General features: G+C 45.9%; 1 protein-coding gene across 5 annotated transcripts in view; it reads left to right on the forward strand.

The window, feature by feature from the left end:
* The window catches only part of NCK2 (NCK adaptor protein 2), a 112,151-nt gene that overhangs the window by 57,873 nt on the left and 31,102 nt on the right, over nucleotides 1-23,176 (forward strand). For 4 of the 5 annotated variants that reach the window (XM_043917873.1, XM_043917875.1, XM_043917874.1 and 1 more), the window contains one exon: nucleotides 5,357-5,537. The exons of the other annotated variant lie outside the window; for it this stretch is intronic. The gene's annotated coding sequence lies outside the window, so the exon portion shown is untranslated. The remainder of the gene's footprint in view (nucleotides 1-5,356; nucleotides 5,538-23,176) is intronic. 5 annotated transcript variants of the gene reach the window in all.

Consider the following 23,176-nt stretch of genomic DNA (forward strand, 5'->3'; position numbering starts at 1 on the left):
ATCAAATATATACACAGAATCTTACAGTGTTAGAACAGGTGTTACTAATGTCATTCCTATCTGCGAGAATTCTGAGGCAGTAACCGTAAAATTTAAGTTCATATTAAGATTTGCCTTATGACTTCCTTGTCATGGTGTTTTAGATAAGTGTATTGATACATTTTTGGTCCCACATCATCAATTTTGGGTAATTCTCAAATCCACTCCCGTGTGCTGAGCTCATGGCTACAAATTAGGGGCATCGAGACCTCATTACAACTGAGGACATGGAGGAACAGGACCAAGGTGGGAGGGTCGTGTTGGGGCTGAGCCAGTCTGGGACCCACGACTCCTGCCACTTTTTGGTCATGGGGTGTGTGGTCAACCCACTGCTGGCAGTTTTGTTCTCTTCTCAGTTCTAGAAGACTTGAAGGCAGATGTCTGCATTATTTCAGAACACAGAACCCTCAGAGCTCAGCATCTGACCAGTGACCCTGCTCCCCACACCTCCCCAGCCACGTGGTATCTTCTTGAGGCTGTTCCGAGTTAGAAATTCATGCTCTTTCTGCCCCATTTTCATTAATCAACTTGTGATCCTAACACAGATGCAGTCCACTGATAACCAGTGTTATCATTTAAATCGATTCCAGCCCATGGCAGAAAAATCTGGTGGTTTCCTTTTCAGGACAATTTTATCTTGAGTAAAAGTCCAAATTCGGTGGGACTTTCTGAAATGTGGACCCTGCATCTGGCTGCCAGCACTGAGCACTGGCAGGGCCACTGTGCATGGGGTAAAAAGGAGCAAGTGCGGTCCTGTCCCTGGAAGCATTAGTGTTGTTTTCTTCTTTTTAGTAAAAGAAAAAAGATAATTGCCTTTAGCTTGTCCTGCAGATTAGGGGTCTGGGCAGTTCACTGGGTGTGTTTTGCATGTTTATCTCATATACTCATGTACTATGAGGTTTGGTCATGATACTCATCTGGCATAATCCAAGAGTCTTGAGCTTATGTGCAGTGTTCAACAGTCAAACAGTGTAACTCAGTAATGTTTTTCTGCATTGACATCTAAGAGAAATAGTGCCTTTGTTTTTATTTATGTATGTATTTTATTTATTAATTTAACAATGTTTTGTTAATTTCTGCTGTATAGCAAAGTGACTCAGTTTTATACATATATACATTATTTTTTATATTCATTTCCATTATGGTTTATCATAGGTTTTTTTTCAACTTTTTATTTTATATTGGAGTAGAGCTGATTAACAATGTCATGATAGTTTCAGGTGGACAGTGAAGGGACTCAGCCATACATATACATGTATGCTTTCTCCCCCAAAGTCCCCTCCCATCCAGGCTGCCACATAACACTGAGCAGAGTTCCTTGTACTATACAGTAGGTCCTTGTTGGTTATCCATTTTAAATACAGCAGTGTGACATTTCCATCCCAAACTCCCTACCTATCCCTTCCCCCCATCCCTCCCTCCAGCAGCCATGAGTTCCTTCTCTAAGTCTGAATCACAGGATGTTGAATATAATTCCCTGTGTTATACAGTAGGACCTTGTTGTTTATCCATCCTATAGATAATAGCTTATGTCTGCTAACCCCAACCTCCCCATCTACCCCCATCCCACCCCTTGGTAACCACAAGTTTGTTCTCAGATTAAGGTGGCGTGTGTGGTCATGGACTTGCGTCTTAGAAACTGTGACACTATCCTTCCCTAATTTGAGAAGCAGAAGCTGGGCTCCCATCGTGGCAGACACTCCAGACTGATGGTGGTGACAGATGACCTTTGCCCCGGTTTGGAGGTTGTGGCCCTTTAGTGGTGATCCATGTGGGGAGAAAGAGTCCAGTGGGGCTCTGCAGTCAAGTGGGCCTGGGATTGAATCCTGGCTCTGGGCCTGAGGGTCTGGTGGTTTGGTTCCTGAGCTGACAATGAGGTGTGTTGCCTGGGCTGCCATGAAGGTGGATGAGGCTTTGGTGAAGGTGGAGCAACAAACACAGTGTCCCTGGGACCTGTCCAGTCACATCTGTGCTTCTGCGGGTTGGGAGGTAGAGTGCTGGTCTTCACAGGGAGCCTTTAGGAGATTCACGTCATCTGGGCAGTAGTCAGGGCTGCACGTCCATCCTGCCCAAAGCGGGGAGGGGGGGAGGGTGGCCCGGCCCGGCCCGGCCCAGCCTTTGGCCTCAGTGGAAGGTCATGAGCCTCTCATTAATCCTAAAGACTCTACTTCAGGGAAGCCTGTCAGTGATGGACAACAGCCCTGAATGGCCACGTCCACTGAGATTTGGAGGAAACCGTGCAGGTGGCCCAGAAAAATAGCTGGGGCAGGTGCCCTGGGTCACCTGGAGTTCAGGCAGGGCTGGGACAGCTGGTTTGGGTGTCTGGAGGCCAGGCCCATGGGGACAGGCAGGGCTGTTCGGGGGCAGACACCTGACCCTAGCACCCTCGCTGGTGTCCCAGCTGAATGCCCCCCGAGACTGGGGAGAACCCCAGGTTGGGCCCAGGCTTTTCAAAATACAGTCAAGAGAAAGAAAACCTCAGTATTGCAGAGAATTCAGATAGTCCTTTGGTTTTGCCATGGTAGAATGATCGGGGTCCAGATCATTGTGGACAAAAGGGTGCATTTAGTGTTTGTGTTAATTTCCTTCTACTGTGTCCTCATCTCTTTAATTCCTATGGGGAGATGCAAGTGGTGCTTGTGGGGAAATGCCTTTAAAGACAAGCATGCACTGTCCCTTCTTGCCTGAGCAGGCTGTGAAATGTCCTCCAGTGACCACCTTGGCCCCAGTGACCTTAAACCTGGCAGTGTTTGCAGTCAGAGGTGATTTTCTACAAAATGTGTGCTTTCCTGGTGGATTCTATCACAGGTTGTACTGAAGACCTGATCTGAAGTGCTCATCCTTAACAGAGGCTTTGAATAGTCCACGTTAAACGTGGCAGTGGGTGGACTTCATAGAAACCCAGCAAGGGAGCAGCTTGGTCTGTGTTCACTTCTGAGGAAGGTGTGTGGTTCGTGCACTGACGCTTGGTCAGTAAGATGCTTTTCTTGAAGAAAACACCACCCCTCCATCTCACATACTCGGACCTCAGGTGACCAGGCCATCTTTGTTGTTGTTCAGTTGCGTCTGACTCTTTGCTACCCCATGGACTGCAGCACTCCAGGCTCCTCCACTATCTCCTGGAGTTGGCTCAAATTCATGTCCATTGAATCAGTGATGCCATCCAACTATCTCATCCTCTGCTACCCTCTTCTCCTCCTGCCCTCAATCTTTCCCAGGGAGGCTCTGGTTGGAACCCCTTCACTGGCTCAGATCCTGGGCATCCACCTGGATGGCCACAGCGAGTGTCAGAGGACAAGACTTCCAGACCCAGACTGTGGCGCTGGTGAACTGGGAGGGAAGATAAATTTTCTGGCACTAGGCTTGCTGCTGGTGTGGTAGGTTCAGCTTTGACGCCTGTGTTCCTCACTCCAAGCCTGTTATGGAGAGTCTCTGCCTCTCTGAGAACATTAAGTCCTGTGGCAAAGTGAATATTAGTATCTATCCCGGGAGGTTGTTGGGAGGATTAAATCACACACACCATGAGAGCAACGTGCACACAGGGGTAACTCAGCTAGCACCCCCAGACACCCAAGGGCCTTGGCTTGAGCTCTGACTCCAGGCACATTCACTTTTCAATGAAAATTTTAAAGCTACAACTTATGTCCAGAAGAACCCCTGAAAATACTAATAAAGAGGTGGTGTTTGCAGACAGAGCTGTGTTTAGCCAGTGGGTTTCTCCAGTAAGTGGCATGTGTCAGGCCCACAGTGAGAAATCGGAATCCTTGGTCAGGTCTGGAGTCCAGATAGCAAAGCATCTGTTTTCTGTCTTGTTTCTGAAAAGACTCAGCAGAGAGAAGGCCGCCATCCTGGTGCACATTTAAGATCTCGTCCGGGTCTCGTATCCCCGGTATGTCTGCCCAGTACCTTTCCTTGCGTTAAATCATTACGTTAAAACAAAACAAAAATCATCCAAACCCTTGAAATAATACCAGAGAATGCATAAGTGGAATTCATTTTTTAATCAACATTTATGAACTTGCCTTATAACATTTTTATGAAAGCCCTCCCTGAATTATCCTTTTCTATTTGACTAAAATAGAACTCGACTCTTCTGTGGGGTGTTTAATGATGTTCTGTGGGGTGTTTAATGATGTTCTGTGGGGTGTTTAATGATGTTGTGAGTCATCATCATGGTTTGATGAATTAATAGATCTAGTCCAAGTGAATGGTCAGGACAGATCCCTTCTGGGTTTGAAGCATAATTAAAGATGCCAGTGGACCCCCTTGGAGTCCACAGTGCCTCAGGGTCCCCTCAAAGGACAGATCAGGACTGAAAATAGGTACCCAGGTGTGGGGGCCATGAGGCCACAGCCAAGTCCCACAGCCGGGAGGGAGGGGGCTGTGGGTCCCCTCTATTGGCTCCTCCTCTGTGGTTTCCAGGATGCTGTCATCAGATTCCTATAGCGATATTTTCTTTTTAAAAATTTTTATTGGCGTCGAGCTGATGTACAGTGTTGTGTTAGCTTCCGTTGTATAGCAAAGTGACTCAGTCATACATACGACATATGCATACAGTATAGCCTCTCTTTTTCAAATTCTTTTCCCATATATGTCATTAGAGCATTGAGTAGAGTTCCTTGTGCTATACAGTAGGTCCTTGTTAGTATCTATTTTATATATAGTAGTGAAAGAGAGAGTGTGTGTGTTCATCCCGATAAGGACGAAGCTGTGGGTCTGGCGGGGCCTTTCTCAGTGAATGGTCCGCACAGGAGATGAAATCTCTGTGTGGTATCCATGCTCTGCAATTCTTCTCCCTAATTAGGCTCCCAGATGGGCTTTTTGAATTTCTACTTGGCAGCTGCTCTTTTGTTTTCAGCAGGCTTGGAGGGAATGGGCAGCAGTATTGTGGGGAGGGGGCTAGAAGAGATCTGGGAGTGTGGGTCCCTCGGTTATCCCCAAGGGGGTCCCCACCTGCCCTCTGCCTCCATGTTGACCCAGGGTCTGGAAGGTAGAGCAGGGCAAAGGAGTTTTTGTTTGGGTCGAGGTCAGTAAATATAAAGCACATTTTTTCCTGGGGTCTATTAAAGATATTTGGAGAAGGAAATGGCAACCCACTCCATTATTCTTGCCTGAGAAATCCCATGGACAGAGGAGCCTAGAAGGCTACAGCCCATGGGGTGACAAGGAGTTGGACACAACTGAGTGACTAAACAACAGCAACAACAAGTAAAAGTATTGGTTTCAGGCAAACAAATAATCAGTTATTTCTCAAGCAGTAACTTAAAATCCAACAAGCAAGCTGCCCTGATAAACGGTGTTTTCTGTCTCTTTTCAGATTTCCTACGTTCCTTTTCTTCTAGCAACTTCCTGGATCGTCACCCTCTGCTGAGATTTGAGTTAGATAGGAGAATTTGGAGAACTCTGGCAGCTTGGTGACTTCAGGTGCAGTCAGCTGGGGAACTCACCCTTTGAGGAGCTCTGCGTTGCGTGTCACCTCTTGTAACTGGGCGCCGAAGGTGAGTGTGGCTTTCTGCCTGAGACAGGCAGGAGGAGTGACTGCTTTCGCCTTAGATGCCCATGTTGCACTGGGAGTACGCTTTATGTTAATAAAACGGCAATAAATGTAGCTCTGATTTGTTGAGACTTGTAAAATGTAAGTTGCCAAGGGATGTGGTTCAGAAATTAGGCTCACTGTTCCTGCTTTGGTGCCTGGTAGCATCAGGTAAGCTAGGAGGCAGGACCGTGGGTGCCTCCAACCTGTGAGATGCCTGGCGCCTGAGCTCCTGGATGGACAGGTAGTCTTGTGTTTGTAGGAGATAGGCCTTTTCTGTGTCATGTGGGATGGGTGTCCGGGATACGTAGGAGCTGTCTTCAGGGTGAGCTTCATCTCATGAGGCTTCATCCTAGCTTGGATGCTGGGAAGATAAGATTGCGTCAAAACATCAAACGGATACGGGTTCCGAGGGAGGGTTTATGCGTTCCTATGAGAATCTTCTCGTGTGTTAAAATCGTACTTGTGACACAGCTTGTGGCTTGAGATTCTGGGCTCCTGGAATAACAGGTACTGGACAAACGGATGTCTCTACAATAGGTGTTTCTCAGCCCCAGCATGATTTTGGACCATTTGATTTAGATGATACAAGATGCTGGCTGGCGGTCAGTTCCTCTGGGGTCCTGGCTCTGACTGGGCTTTATGAGAAGGTTCAATTCACCTTCAGAGTGTTGTCTCCTAAGTGGAGGTTTGTTGTTGTTCACTCACTCAGTTGTGTCCAACTGTTTGTAACCCCATGGATTGCAGCACACCAGGCTTCCCTGTCTTTCACCATCTCCCAGAATTTTGCTTAAACTCATGTCTATTGAGTTGGTGATACCATCCAACCATCTCATCCTTTGTCACCCTCTTCTTCTTTTGCCTTCCGTCTTTCCCAGCATCAGAGTCTTTTCCAGTAAGTTGGCTTTTCTCATCAGGTGGCCAAAATATTGGAGTTTAAACTTCAGCATCAGTCCTTCCAGTGAATCTTCAGAATTGATTTCCTTTAGGCTTGACTGGACTTCCCTGGTGGCTTAGATGGTAAAGAATCTGCCTGCAATGCAGGAGACCTGGGTTCAATCCCTGGGTTGGGAAGGTCCCCTGGAGGAGGACGTGGCAACCCTTTCCAGTATTCTTCCCTGGAGAACCCCATGCACAGAGGAGTCCATGGGGTCGCAAAGAGTTGAACATAACTGAAGTGACTCAGCACCGCACAGGATTGACTGCTTTGATCTCCTTGCTGTCCAAGGGGCTCTCAAGAGTCTTCTCCAGCACCACCGTTTGAAAGCATCAGTTCTGCAGTGCTCAGCCTTCACTGTGGTCCAGTGCTCACACCCATACATGACTACTGGGAAAACCATAGCTTTGATGATACAGACCTTTGTCAGCAAACTGATGTCTCTGCTTTTCAACACACTGTCTAGGTTTGTGGAGGAATAATACCCAATTTATGAGCTTTCCTTCCAAGTCTTATTTTGCTTCTATTATTCACAAATTCCTTTATACTATTCTTTTTTAAACAATTTGTTTTACGTTAGAGAGTATGATTGATTTGCAATGCTGTGTTTCAGGTGTATGGCAAAGTGATTCAGTCTTACATAAATACACACATACACGTCTTCAAATTCTTTTCCTTGTTAGGTTATTACAGGATATGGAGTAAAGTTTCCTGTGCTATACAGTAGGTCCTTGTTAATTATCTGTTTTTATATTAAGTAGTGTATACATGTCAACCCCAGACTCCTAATTTATTTCTCCCCCTGACCTTTTCTCTTTGGTAACCATAACTTTGGGTTTAAACTATTCTTGAACCCGTGACTTTGGACTGCAAAATCTCTTGGTTTGAGTGTTGTAGATTTCTTACTTTAATATAAATTAGAATTTTCTTTCATTTGGTCTAAAACTGCTACTAAACTTTTTATAAATCGGGTTTTTCTCCTCAACCCCCTTTTTGTTTTTGAACCACCTGGATTTCAGTTATGTTCCCCTTTGATGTGTGGCCAGCAGAAGAGCATGGAGTCAATATGTCGTGTTTCTTAGAGTAAGATGGTGAATTCTGCTTTGCTATTTCCTTGGAGCAAGTGACTCTCCCATCTATTTGGGGAAGAGGCGGGGCATCCGTTGTGATTTCCAGGTCAGGTACTGATTTGGAATTGAGAACCTGGAGCCCATCTCAGCAGCTGATCCAAGCCCTTCTCCTTTCTGTGTCCCCATAAGTGACCCTGAGACTCCCTCTTCCCCACAGGACATTACTGGCTCTCTCTGGCTTTACGTCCTCCTGGGCAGTGAACAGCCATTCCTAGGTTTCTCTTCCAGATCTTATGTGAGTGGACGGCATTGGATGTTTCATGTCCAATCCTGGGAGGTTTCCTTTTCATAAAAAAATCTTAAAAAAAAAAAAAAATTAAAAAAAAAAATCTTAGCTATGACCACTCAATTTTTTAAATAGTCATTGAAGGGAAACCTATTAAAATCTGTTCATTTATAAGTATAGTCATGTATCAATCAGTTTGTTAGATTTCATGCAAATATGAGCTAGAAATTAGTGTAAATCCTTAAATCTGGTCAACAGAATTCATTAGTGATTCATCAGTAATGGAGTCTTGACATGAATTCTTTAGAAGGTCGGTCATGGGTGACATTAGCAGACTGTCTGGGTCCTCTTCCAGAAGGTCACAAGTCAGGGGGAAATCACAGGCTTAATTGACGAAGTGTTGATGTGTCCTGCATAAGTGCCCAGCGAGAGTCTGTTACCCATCATGCAAACAAGAGGTGATGCCCAGTATCATGCAAAGGTACTTACAAAAATATTTGTATGCATGTAATTTTAAATAGACTTTTAAGTTTATCAGAGGCACAGCAAAACCCTGATTTTCTTATTAAGAATTGCTTTTGTGGTTTTGAAAACGGTTCAGTGGGAAAATCAGTAGATCTGTCCTTTCACACAATAAATATTGACTGTGAGCACAGCTGGATTCTAGGCTACTCTTCCTGCAGTGACTGTTTTAGCAGCTACAAAAATAGATGAAATACAGTTGTTTCCGACTCTCTTTCTCGTGGCCTGTGGGATGGGTGTGACCCTGACAGCTCTGGGGTTGGGATGACCGCTATGCCAGGTTCTTACAGCAAGTCTCGGGTGCCCGAGGCAGGGAAACTGAGTGAATTTTACAGAAGGGGACTTGGAGCAGCGGCATCATGGGGCTTAAGGCACAGGGCTGCTGCTGCTGCTGATTAGTTGCTAAGTCAGGTCGGACTCTTTACAACCCCAGGGACTGTAGCCTGCCAGGCTCCTCTGTCCATGGGATTCTCCAGGCAAGAATACTGGAGTGGGTTGCAATTTCCGACTCCTGGGGGTCTTCTGACTCAGGGATCAAGCCCACTTGCATGGCAGGCAAGTTCTTTACCATTGAGCACCTGGGAAGCCCACGGTAATCAGTCTGCACATCATTTAAGCAGTAACAGGTGGGGACTGGCATATGCTCTTGGGTCAGTGGTCTTTGATATGCCCACGGGAAAGGTGATGGTTTGGTCAGCCTGTCACTTGCCTTGTCCTGGAGAGAAAGAAAACAGTGCCAACCAGGTAAGGTGCTAAGTGAGGAGTCAACCTCGGAAACATTTCCGCATTACTGGGCACTCCAAGTTGGTGCTGTCTCAGCTAGCCTTCCCTGGGGCTGGACCGAGGGGAGCAGTCTTGAGGAGGGATGTCAACTGCATCTCTGGGTGACCTGAGGGGGCCCCCAAGCCCCCTGTATCCAGGGCCTATAGTCCTTGTGCTGTATTCTTTTCTCCCCTGGACCGTCCCTCCCATGTTGAAATTAAAGAGCCAGGTCCTGAGAACTCCCTGGCCTTGACTTTGCCTGATTTGAGGGGAGTGGAGATCATGGGAGGAGCGTGGAGACAAACCCCTTCCATTTCCACTGGAGTGAACTTAACAATATAGAGTCTGCCCTTAATTATTCCCTGGATAATTCAGCATTGACAGTGACTCACTATTGTTGGAAGCTGGCTGGTATTTCCTGGAGATGGAGGATGTGAATAGTTCATAAGTTGTGCTGAAGATTGTTTGAAAATCTACTTGACTTTTTCAGGAGATCAGTCTAATGGGTGGAAGGACGTGGGTGTTATGTGGGAAGACGGTGCATAGATGACAAGACATATGGGTACAGAAAGATAATCCAGACTGGATTTCACGCTGTGGCAGTTGCTGATGTGAATACCCAAGGTGTAAATGTCAGCATAGGCATCATTGTACTGACCTTTTCTGTTATCTTTTTAGTCTTTATTTCATTTATTTTTTCTCTGATTACTATCCTTCCTGCTACTAACTATGGGCTTCACTTGGTCTTCTTTTTCTGGTTCCTTGAGGTGTAAAGTTTTCTTTATTTGGATCTTGGGTTTTTTTAATGTGGGTTTTTATCACTCTGAACTTCCCTGCTAGAACTACTTTTAATGCATCCCATTAGTTTTGGTCTATTGTGTTTCCATTTTAATTTGTCTCAAGATATTTTTTTATTGAAATAGAGTTGATTTACAATGTTATATTAGTTTCACATGTACAACATAGTGATCAATGTTTTTTACGCGTTGTGAAAGTGAAAGCGAAAGTCGCTCAGTCGGTCCAACTCTTTTCGACCCCCATGAACTATACAGTCCATGGAATTCTCCAGGCCAGAATATTGGAGTGGGTAGCCGTTCCCTTCTCCAGGGGAATCTTTCCAACCCAGGTATCCAACCGAGGCCTCCCGCATTGCAGGCAGATTCTTTACCAGCTGAGCCATAAGGGAAGCCCAAAAATACTAGAGTGGGTAGCCTATCCCTTCTCCAGTGGATCTTCCCAACCCAGGAATCGAACCAGGGTCCCCTGCATTGCAGGTGGATTCTTTACCAACTGAGCTATCAGTGAAGCCCTTTATACACTGTACTCCATTTTAAATTATTACAAAATAATGGCTATATTTTCTTATGCTATAGAAGACATCCTTGTTGCTTATTCATGGTAGTTTGTGTCTCTTAATGTCTCATACATTTTTTTATTTCTTCTTTGACCCCTTGGTTGTTCAGTAACCTGATATTTGATTTTCATATATTTATGAATTTTCCAATTTTCTAATAACTGATTTCTAGTTTCACACTATTGTGATGGGAAGAGATGTAATTTCATTCTTAATTTTATTAATACTTGTTTCTGGCCTCACATGTGATACTGTATATCCTGGAGAATGTTCCATGTGTTCTTCATAAAAATATGTATTCTGCCTGCCCCTGTTGGATGAAATGCTTTGTCAGTGTCAAGTCCATCTGGTCTAGTGTATAGTTTAAGTACAAATTTTCTTATTGATTTTCTGTCTGGATGATCTATCCATTGTTTAAAGTGGTATATTGACGTGCCCTACTATTACTGTATTGTTGTCTATTTCTCCCTTTAGGTCTGCTAATATTTGCTTGAGATATTTGTTGTCATTCAGTCACTAAGTCCTGTCCAACTCTTTGTGACCCCATGGACTGTAGCACTCCAAGCTTCTCTGTCCTTCACTATCTCCCAGAGTCTGCTCAAACTCATGTCCATTGAGTCAGTGACGCCATCTAACCATCTCATTCTCCGTTGCCGCCGCCTCCTGTTGCCTTCAATCTTTCCCAGCATCAGAGTCATTTGCAATGAGTTGGCTCTTGGAATCAGGGGCTGAAGTATTGGAGCTTCAGCTTCAGCATCAGTTCTTTCAATGAATATTCAAGGTTGATTTCCTTTAGGACTGACTGGTTTGATCTCCTTGCAGTCCAAGGGACTCTCAAGAATCTTCTCCAGCACCACAATTTGAAAGCATCAGGGGTTACTCAGTGTCTAGGGTTGGCTGTAGCCTTTGATGTTTTAGTAGATGTAGTGGCTAGAGCTGCAATAATTGGTTTAAATAATTGCCCAGTAAGTACTGAATGTTGCTAAAAAAAAAAAAAATTATTGTAGTGTTGATTCTACCACAGTTAACCTGCTTGTGAATCAGTGGAGGCAGATGTAAAGTACCAGGCACTTACCAGGGGCTTGACTCAAGCTTGGCCCCTCCAGGACACTATTTGTGACTGAAATACAGGTCTTATTACCCCCTGTTGTATAGGCAGAGACACTGAGCGAAGATGGTTCCCAGGGTCGCAGAGTGGAACTCACAGCAGCGTTCTGCCCTGCCCATGGTCCACTGCTTCCAAGCTGGTATTCCTTCTGCTTCCTGTCTCTGACATCCCACAGAAGTGACATGGCGGAGACTGGTATCGGAGTGCCTTCTTTAAACCAGGGACCCCTCACCACTCTGAGAGATGAAACAACTTGGCCACAACCCAGTGCCCATAGGGCAAAGTGGGCTGTGCACCCACATCTTTCTGACCCAAAGCCTTTCATTCTTGCTCAACAGTGAATTTTATTTATTTTCTCTCGCAAAATCTCCAGCAACAAAGGTTGGTTTGGAAGCCAGGCCCTTTGGAATCTCAAGGAATACATGAAGGAAGCCTTTGGAAAGGGTTGAGGGTGGGAGCCAAGACCTGAATCCCCCAGAGGCTTCCATTCCTCCTGAAGACCCCAGGGCCAGCTCAGCAGTCCTCGGACCTGCATTTGTGTCCATCCCAGGTGTGGCTGTGTGTTTGTGGCTCCCAGTTGACCATCTGACCTCTGAGAGAAGTCATTTGTGGAGGCAGAGGGACCTCCTAGCCTTCCTATGTACGTGATCACCCCAGGTGTCTGCTGCGTTTCCCATAGTATCTGTGTCAAGAGCAAAGCCACAGGAAATCAAGATTGATCGTTTCTTTGTGCAGCCATGAAATCATCCTTTTCTGCTGGTTGAGGTGACAGTCAAAGCTTAAGCAAGCTTTGACCACAATTTCCCTTTTTTGTCACAGCCAATATGCCCCGGCAGTGTGACTTGCTCTAAGGCTGGACACAAATTGTTGCTGTTCAGTCTCTAAATCATATCCGACTCTTTGCAACTCCATGGACTGCATCTCGCCAGGCTTCTCTGTCTTCCACCATCTCCCGGAGTTTACTCAAACTCACATCCGTTGAGTCAGTGATGCCATCCAACCATCTCATCCTCTGCTGCCCGCTTCTCCTCCTGCCCTCCATCTTTCTCAGCATCAGGATCTTTTCCAGTGAGTCAGCTCTTCACATCAAAGGTGGCCAAATTAAAAACACAAAAAGCAAACCCTTACCCCTGCCACCTCCATTCTTTTCCTTAGGAAAGATTATAGCAATGAATTCATAGCTTTGCAGTCAAGTCTTCACTACTCTCTGAATTGTACCTTATAGTTTGCAAATGAATTTTCATATAAATTCCAAGATCAGGTGATGTGGCTATCTCCCCCCATTTTATAAAAGGTGGAAAAGAGCCTGAAGAGTTCACTTATTTGCCAGGACAGCCCAGCAGATGGTAACCCCTGACTCAGGGCTGCATGGGGGCTATAGGGGTGCTGATAACACACGCGCTGTCTTGATCTCAGCGTCCCTGGACTGCTTGTGTACAAGTCTAAGAAACAGGCCACTCCAGCCACTCAGAGCTTTAAATAGAGCACTGCTGCACTTGAGTTTCCAAAATTAGGAGAGGTGAAGAGTTTTTCTTGGCATCCTTCCTCCAGAAAAGCAAAACATACTCGTCCTGTGTCTGTGTGTGTTGCCGGGTAGGGGAGTCAGCTTTTCAAAAGCAAACTAGACCTCAAATGGATAAATCTTTTGGAGGTAATGGGTGTGTTTATTACCTTGTTTGTGGGATCAAGGGTGTATGCATATGTCCAAACTCATCCACCTATACACATTTAATACGTGTCACTTCTAAGTGTACATCAGTAAAGCTGAGAAACGCTGACTGCCATGGCAGGATGAGAATTCCTGTATGGACCCATTGCAATGTGTGCCAGTCTGGAGTTTTGTTTTGTTTTGTTTTTCTTTTCCTACACTTTTTCTGAAGTGTAGAAAACTGTTATGAGCAGCCTGGTGGTCCAGGAACACAGTTGGAGGGTCACTGGTGGCTCCGGGGATCCTACCTTCTCCTGTTGCTGGCCTGTCTCAGTACAGAGAGTGGAAAAGCACCCTGAGTTTTAGGTTTCTGCTGATCAGAATCGACTTTGCTGTTGGCTCTTATGGAAACTGGTTCCAAGATGTTGAGATGGTTATAAAATCATATTGAGTGGTATGGTATGAATCGAATGAGTAACTGGTATGAAAGGTATAAATAACAGGGTATGAATGACTAAGACCATGAAAGATCAGTTTAAGGGGAGCGGTTTTTGGTGCTGTGTTAACAAGCAAGACGGTAGCAGAAGCAGTTTTGAATGGAGGCCAGTAGCCCTCAGTGCTTGTTGAGGGGGGTGACTGTGTCTACCTGCTGGTCCCCGACTGGGGGCCAACCCTGCATCTCACTGTGAAATGACATCTGCCTTCTGAGCTTCTCGGAGTCGACTTTGACTGACAGTCACACTGACACGTGAATTGAAGGAATTGGTGGAGGCTCTCTGGCCTGCCTTCTCCCACCTAACTGTGTGCAAACCTCCCCAGGCACAAGTGGGCAGGCCATGGTCGGGGGCAGCCAGGGCAGCCCCCAGCTCACCAGGGGAAATGGAATGCTTCATCCACAGGGGGCTGTTTTTGTAGAATGCTGCTTTCTTTCTGGCACCCCCCTGCCCCCGCACCTCGCCCACCACCCCGCTGCCCAGGACTCAGGGAATGAGTGGGAAATGCAGGGAATTTGAGGACTGCCCCCAAGTCAGCCTCGCTTTGGTTGGAGGGATTGGGCACGAAGAGCCTGTGCTCTTAATCTGAGTTCTTGGAGTAGATTTTGTGACGCCCACAGAGATAACTTGGTAGCTCAGATGGTAAAGCATCTGCCTGCAATGCCGGAGACCGGGGTTCGATCCCTGGGTTGGGAAGATCTCCTAGAGAAGGAAATGGCGACTCACTCTAGTACTCTTGCCTGGAAAATTCCATGGATAGAGAAATTCCTGGTAGGCTACAGTCCAAAGGGTCCCAAAGAGTTGGACAAGACTGAGCAACTTCACTTTCTTTCTCTACACACAGATTTAATCTGCCAAGGGAAAGCCTCAGTTTCAATTCTCCAATGTTAGCTTCCCTGGTAGCTCATATGGTAAAGCATCTGCCTACAATGTGGGAGACCTGGGTTCAATCCCTGGGTCAGGAAGATCCCCTGGAGAAGGAAATGGCAACCCACTCCAGTATTCCTGCCTGAAAAATCCCATGGACTGAGGAGCCTGGTAGGCTACAGTCCATGGGGTTGCAAAGAATCGGACATTATTGAGCAACTTCACTTTCACAGAGATAACAGTTTGCCAACAAAGGTCTGGATAGTGAAAGCTAATGATTTTTTCAGAGGGTCATGTACAGATATGAGGGTTGGGCCATAGAGAAAGCTGAATGCTGAAGAACTGACACTTTTGAACTGTGGTTCTGGAGAAGACTCTTGAGAGTCCCTTGGTCAGCAGGGACATCAAACCAGTCAATCCTACAGGAAATCAACCCTGAATATTCATTGGAAGGACTGATGCTAAACTCCAGTACTTTGGTCACCTGACAAGAGGAGTTGACTCATTGGAAAAGACCCTGATGCTGGGAAAGATTGAATGCAGGAGGAGAAGGGGACAACAGAGGATGAGATGGTTGGATGGCATCACCGAGTGACTAAGCCATGTCCGACTCTTTGCGACCCCATGGACTTAATTACTAAACAATAACAGCAACAAGCAACTCAGTATCAAAAATACATATAACCCGAGAAAAACAGGGACCAAAATCAAAATGGATATTTGGCACCCACCCCAACCTGTGGTGGGCTTCCCTGGTGGCCCAGACAGTAAAGAATCTGTCTGCCAGTGCAGGAGACTCGGGTTCAATCCCTGGGTTGGGAAGATCCCCTGGAGAAGGGAATGCCTACCGACTCCAGTTTTCTTGCCTGGAAAATGCTGTGGACAGAGGAGCCTGGCTGGCTTCAGTCCATGTGGTTGCAAAGAGACAGACCCGACAGAGCGACTGACACTTGCACTTTTTCAAAGCCCCTCTTTAACTGTCAGAAGCAGGGTTACTCTGAACTGAGCACAATTTCTGTGCTGCGGCTGAGGCGTGGAGATGCCTCCTGGTACTGTGTCAGCATCCAGCTTTCCAGCCAACCCCACATCTTCCCAGGCAGAACTGCCTTCCTCCTGTCCTGGCACAATAGGAGGATCAACACTGCCTGCCAGCCTCCCTGATGCTCACGTCATCGACCTGGCCCATTTCTGTCCATCTAGTGTTAAAAGGCATCCCCCTGTGGTCTTGAATCATGGATGCAGTGAGTTTTTCTGAGTTGATTCATCATCTGTGCTGTCCTTCTGGACAATGACTGACTTTGTCTCCACTTGCTTTCAACTGAGTTGTTGTTCTATTTCTTCTTGAACTGCAGGACTCTTGATATATTCTGGGAACCAGTCTTTTGTCTTTGTATGTAGTGGTTTCTTTACAAGTGTCCTATTTTTTAAATATATTTTTCGATGTGGATCATTTTTTGAAGTCTTTATTGGATTTGCTACAATATTGCTTCTGTTTTATGTTTTGGTTTTTTGGCCTCGAGGCATGTGGGATCTTAGTTCCCCAACCAGGGATCAAACCTGTACCCCCTGCATTGGAAAGTGAAATCTTAACCACTGGACTGTCAAGGAAGTCCCAATTTCATCATATTTTTTTCTATTTCTTTTTTCTATTTATTTATTTTTAATTGGATAATTGCTTTACAACATTGTGTTGGTTTCTGCCACACATCAGTGTGAATCAGCCATAGGAATACATTTATTCCCTCCCTCTTGAACCTCTGTCCCGCCTCCCTCCCCGCCCCACCCCTCTAGATTGTCACAGAGCACTGGATTGAGCTCCCTGTTTCACAGAGCAAATTCCCACTGGCTCTCTGTTTTACATATGGCAGTGTATATGTTTCAGTGCTACTCTTTCAGTTTGTCCCACCCTTTTCTTCCCCCACTGTGTCCCCAAGTCTGTTCTCTATGTCTGTGTCTCCATTGCTGCCCTGTAAATAGGCTCATCAATACCATCTTTCTAGAGTCCACTTATATGGGTTAATATACGATATTTTTTTTAATCTTTCTGACTTATTTCACTCTGTATAATAGGCTCTCGGTTCACCTGCTTCACTAAAATTGACTCACATGCGTTCCTTTTTATAGCTAATATTCCATTGTATATATGTATACCACTACTTCTTAGCCATTCATCTGTTGATGGACACCAGGTTGCTTCTTTGTCCTAGCTATTGTAAATAGTGCTTCAGTGAACATTGAGGTACATGTGTCTTTTTCAATTATGGTTTCCTCAGAGTATGTGCCCAGTAGTGGGATTGCTGGGTCATATGGTAGTTTTATTCCTAGTTTTTTAGGGAATCTCCTACAATCTACATCCATAGTGGCTGTATCAATTTGCATTCCCACCAACAGTGCAAGAGGGTTTCCTTTTCTTCACACCCTCGCCAGCATTTATTGTTTGTAGATTTTTTGATGATGGCCATTCTGACCGGAACAAAGTGATAACCTCATTGTAGTTTTGATTTGCTTTTCTCTAATAATGAATGATGTTGAGCATCTTTCCAAGTGTTCATTAGCCATCTGTATGTCTTCTTTGGAGAAATGTCTATTTAAATCATCTGCCCACTTTTTGATTGGGTTGTTTGTTTTTCTGGTATTGAGCTGCATGAACTGCTTATATATTTTGGAGACTAATTCTTTGTCAGTTGTTTCATTTGCTGTCATTTTCTCCCATTCTGAGGGTTGCCTTTTTACCTTGTTTATAGTTTCTTTTGCTGTGCAAAAGCTTTTAAGTTTAATTAGGTCCCGTTTGTTTATTTTTGTTATAATTTCCATTACTCTAGGAGGTGGGTCATAGAGGATCTTGCTGTGATTTATGTCAGAGAGTGTTCTATGTTTTCTTCTAAGAGTCTTATAGTTTCTGGCCTTACATTTAGGTCTTTAATCCATTTTGAGTTTATCTTTGTGTATGGTGTCAGGAAGTGTTCTGATTTCATCCTTTTATACGTAGCTGTCCAGTTTTCCCAGCACCACTTATTGAAGAGGCTGTCTTTGCCCCATTGTACATTCTTGCTTCCTTTGTCAAAGATAAGGTGGTGTCCATAGGTGTGTGGGTTTATCCCTGGGCTTTCTATCTTGTTCCGTTGGTCTGTATTTCTGTTTTTGTGCCAGTACCATAATGTCTGTATGTTACATACTGATGACTGTAACTTTGTAGTATAGTCTGAATGAGGAAGGTTGATGCCTCCAGCTCGGTTCTTCTTTCCCAAGATTGCTTTGGCTGTTCGGGGTCTTTTGTGTTTCCATATACATTGCCAGTTTCATCATATTTTGATCTGGGAGGATTGGTAATTCCGCTTAGAGAATCGAGATTTATTTGAACTAGAATGATCTTTTACTGTGCCAGCTATGCATACCACTATTTATACACTTTCATGCTTTCCTATAAAAGGGAGTCTTATATTCTTACAGCTCTGCTGGAAGGATTATGTTTCTGCTTTGTGTTGCTTCGGTGTTCAACATCCTGTTTTTAAATTTGGGGACTGATAAATGCAAAGTTTTCAAACGCTATCATTTTATTGACAGGTATATCTCCAGGTGTGAGACGGTGCCTCCTCAGTAGTTTAATGAGCTTTGCTGAACTTTCATCTTTCCTTCTCTGTTGCTGCTCTCATCAGTTGTCAGGAAAAGTTGGAATTTTGCCCTTCATTATTGATCTCTATTTCATGAATATTTATGTATATTCTGTGTACTTTTCCCCTTTTACTCAAAGTAGCTGAATGACACAAAATTTTAAATTTTAATTGAAATTATTCCATGGCTTCCCTCATGAATGAAGAGCCCTTATTATGTAGAATAACAATGACAGTATCAAAGGTGAGTGTGAAAGTATGTGTTAGTCATTCAGTTGTGTCTGACTCTGCGACCCCATGGACTGTAGTCCACCAGGCTCCTCTCTCCATGGGATTTCCTAGGCAAGAATACTGGAGTGGGTTGCCATCCCCTTCTCCAGGGGACCTTCCCTACCCAGGAATCAGACCTGGGTCTCCTGCAGTGCAGGCAGATTCTTTACCACCGAGCCACCAGGGAAGCCCCTATCTAAGGTGAGATTGTTTCAAATAAAGTTCCTTAAGTGTGAATCCAGCTGCACATCAGGACTTGAGCACAGGAAGCAGCATCTCAGTGTCCTGTGTCCATGAGAGGTCTGGTGGTGGAGGCCACACAGCTGCTGGCAAAGAGCATCCATGCTGCTGTCCACGTGCTCGCTGGGGACACAGGCTCAGGCCCTTCTAAGTGCTTGGTTTATGAGGAGCACAATCCCTTGTGTGCGAGGCATTTTATTCAGCGAGAAAACAGATAATAAAAATGTATGTGAGGTCCCAGTAAGTGCCAGGGAGAGAGAAAGCAGAGCAGGGAAGTGGTGGAGCGGTGGGGGGGAGGCGAGGGAGAGTGTGGTGGATGCAGCAGTTCTTTCAGATGAGCTGGGCGGAGACGTGGTTTGATCAGGGTGGGCTGAGAATTTGGGAAGGGGGAGAGGGGGCAGGGGAGGCAAGAGGAGCAGGGAGTGTGAGCTTGGAGGAAGAGCTGGCCTCAGATTGTGTTCTCCTGTGATGGGATGGGTGCGAGGCTTGAACGGAGGAGACACAACCTACTGTCTGTTTGCTGCCCTGCCGGGGAGGCAGACCATGAGGGCAGAGACAGACCAGCGAGGGGAAAAAACCGTGTGGTCTGGGCCCAGGTGGGGCTGGCTTGGAGCTGGGCAGTGGAGGGTCTGATGGTGGTAAAATTTGAGAAGTATTTTTAAGGCGAACTGACGGGTTTGCTGATGAAATGAATGGGGTGTGTGTATTCTGTGAGATGTGCCAAGATTTTTGCCTTGTGGGCACCTGGACAGATGCTCATCTTATGCTCATAGACTCAGAGGGGGCCTGGGGAGGCGGAGGGGGTGGATTTTTGTGGTCACCCTCTGGTTGGTTTTCTTTTGCTGTTGTTTGATATAAATGGTGAAGAGTTCTGTTTGGGTGAGTTTGGAGAACAGTTGGAGGTGTCTCAGAGGTGGGGGAGGAGTCTGCGTCTGGGGAAGCAGGGCTGGAGGCCACCCTTGGGAGCAGCTTGTTTAGAGAGGGGGCAAAAGGATGGAGTCAAGGCCCCCAGACAGCCTAGGTCAGAAGCACGAGGAGGGGCCTGTAAGAGAGGAGGGGAGGACGTGAAGCAGGGCTGGGTGCTCCAGGGAGCGGAGCGGAGGGCGGCCCTTCAGTGACTAATGGACAGTGTCTGCTGTCAGCAGGCAGGAAAGACAATCCAGGAGAGAGAGGAATGACCCAGCCAAGAGAATTGGGAGTGACCACAGGACGGGCTCCTTCATGAAGAGCAGGGTGGGCCCTCTTTAGCGCAGATGAGGCTTTCCTTCCCCAGGATCACCTGCATCACCTGAGGTTACCTGTTCACCTGTTCACCGTGTGGGAGAGCCTGTTATTTGTTGACAGCGGCTGCTCAGGCTGCAGCCGCCTGGCCTAATGGGAAGGTCAAGGAAAGGCACTGATGATTCAAGGTTAATATGCACCTCCCTCATCACCCTTCTATAGGATGACTGATCTAGCCAGCCTCAGAGAAGACCAGGGTCATAAACAGCTTTAAAATGTTGCCAGTCCCATTGTGTAATATAAACCTTACATGGATAGAATATGATTTATTGAATTCAATTCAAAACAGAGACAGAAGGACCAACAAAACAAGTGTAATATTTTACCACTAGCATATTAACCTGTAATTTCAGAAAAATACCTGTGTGCACACATAGATAGAGATGTATCCAAATATAGAGCTATGAGCAGATAATTGGTTTAGAGAGCAACCGGTAAGAAAAGAGACTGACTACATGGGGGGAAAAAAGTCATCCTTACCTTGATTTTCAACTTACGTTCTGAATTAGTCCAATAAGGTAATATACTTCAATATGGGTCTTAAGCTTTTTCTTTATAAGAGCTCATGCCTTCAATGTGGTCAACCAATTATAATAGAAATTCACTCAAATAGAGGTTTTCAGTATGGCAACCCACTCCAGTATACTTTCCTGGAGAATGCCATGGACAGAGGAGCCTGGAGGGCTACAATCCATGGGGTCGCAAAGTCAGACACAACTTAGCAACTAAACAAGTAGGAAGAATATTAGCCCAGCCTCCAAATATGTCCACATCCTCCTCCTTGGAAACCTGTGACTATGTCAGGCTAGTGGGGAAACGCGGGGGAGAGGAGGTTACTAATCAGCTCATCTTGAGGGAACACCCTTGCAGGCCTTTGTGACCACAGAGGCCCTGAGAGCAGGAGAGGAGGCAGAAGAATAAGAGAAGAACCTGCCTGGACCAGGGCAGTGCCCAGAAGCTGGAAGGCGTAAGGACAATTCTTCCCTGGACCCTCCAGAAGGAACATGGCCCTGCCCATAGCTTGACTCAGCCCCAGGGAGACCCAGGTGGGACTTCTGCCCCACAGAACTGTAAGGGAATGAACTTGGGCTGGTTCAAGCCACTAAGTCTATGCAAGTGCCTACAGCAGCTCACTGAAAAAGAATGCCATGAGTAACCATGCCAAGGTCAGTCCAAACAAAAATAACACTTTCATTGTTTTCTCTCATTTATCACAGTTTTCCTCCCTCTGTTTATTTTGCAAATACTTTAAAATAGTAACTTGCTTTGAGGAGACCCACTCAGAGAAATGGTGTCAGAAGCAACTTTAAAAGACCTTATAAATTCTTCATTAAAGTTTTAGGTTGCGTGGTAGATAAGACTTGCCAGATGCCAACTCATTTGACAGGAGTTGGCCAGAGCCTGTGATGCCCTGGGGGGAACAGAAAGGCCAGTTGGTGGCTTTCTGCAAGCGTATCACTAATTACAGCTGCTAGACTTCAACTTCAAGTAAGACACGATATGGAATCTCATGCTGCTCCAGCTCTCAGCAAGTTAATTAAGCCATGACGAGAGTCAAGGTATTACCGCTTCCCTAAGGCACAAAAATACACTACATGTAAGAGAGAAAATAAAGAACAGAACGGGCCTGGCACACCTTCCTCCATGGGGAGGGGCACACGGTCAAAGATTGTTGTTTTTAGTTGCTAAATTGTGTCCAACTCTGCGACCCCATGCACTGTAGCCCACCATGGACAGACTCCTCTGTCCATGGGATTCTTCAGGCAAGAATAGTGGAGTAGGTTGCTATTTCCTCCTCCAGGGGATCTTCCTGACCCAGGGATTGGAACCCATATCTCCTGCCTTGGCAGGCGAATTCTTTACTGCCAAGTCACCAGGGAAGCCCAGTCATAGGAAGAGCTGCTAGCATCCCCCTGGTGCCCATGGGGCTGTTTCCTAACCGTGAGCTCATCCCAGGTCTGCAGTCACCCTGTGAAGCAGAGATGATGGATCTACAGAGACAATGAATGAATGATGAAACTGGGGCTTAGAGATGTAAGATAACCTGTCCACATCCACAGGCTGGAAAGTGCCTGAGCCAGGATTCAAACCCACGAGAAGGGTCTCATCCCAAAGCCTGAGCGTCCTCCACTGTCCTCTCTTAGATGCTAGAGTACTGGGCAGGAGATTTTGGCAGCCTGGCCCCCTGACAGTAACCATCAGTGCTATGGCATGCACAGCGCTTTCATGCTGACTGGGATTCCCGTTCTGAGTCTGTGTGTGGGCAGGGGGCTCAGAGCTGTTTTCACAAACTCCTGGAGGAGGTGTTCTTTCTTGCCCTACATGACAGAAGGGCAGCTGGCCTGAGGTGCACAGCCAACTCCAACCCAGGCCTGTGTGACCCTCGTCCCTTAATCACGACGTCACTGGGCTGCTCCCAGGGGTCTGGGTACCTCCTGAAGCGAGGCAGGAGCTGCTGTCTCATCCTACAGAATGAGAGGAAGGCCAGGGGGATGCACAGAAGGCCCAGCTAAGCCTTGACCCCAGATTTTTTTTTTTAATGTTTATTTTTATTTGCTTGGTCGCATGGGTCTTAGTTGTGGGGTCTTTGATCTTCATTGTGGCAGGTGGGGTCTTTAGTTGCAGCATGTGAACTCAGGGTTGCTGCATATGGGATCTAGCTCCCCATCCAGGGATCGAACCCAGATCCCCTGCACAGTGGGCAAGAAATCTTAGCCACTGGACCACCTGGGAAATCCGGAACCCCAGACTCTTTCTTCAGGTTTTCTGTTTGCAGTTATGACTGAGTGGTTCAGCTTGGCCCCCGAGACCCCTTTGGGAGTGTCCGTGAGCATTTTGGGGTGTTGGTTGTTCTGAGAATTATGTAACCCAGCCCTAAAGCAGCAAGCCACAGTTAACAGGCTCCTTTTTAGAGAGTCCCAGAATAGGATTGATATTATTTTAGGAGTTAGTGACAACTGCCGGGCCAAGAAAGTTTTATAACCATTCCAGTCTGTTTGGGGTTTTGTTGTTTTTTTTAATCTTCTTCCACCCAAGACTTGAAAAAGCAGCTTAGCAAAGATTTTCTGAGTTTCTTTAATTCAGTATAAAATAGGGTTTTTCTTGCTAATCTCTATCACTAACTCCTAAAATTATATGACTGGTCACATGACAT

Source organism: Cervus elaphus, chromosome 11 (genome assembly GCF_910594005.1).
Source record: "Cervus elaphus chromosome 11, mCerEla1.1, whole genome shotgun sequence".
In the NCBI taxonomy this organism is placed as follows: Eukaryota; Metazoa; Chordata; class Mammalia; order Artiodactyla; family Cervidae; genus Cervus; species Cervus elaphus.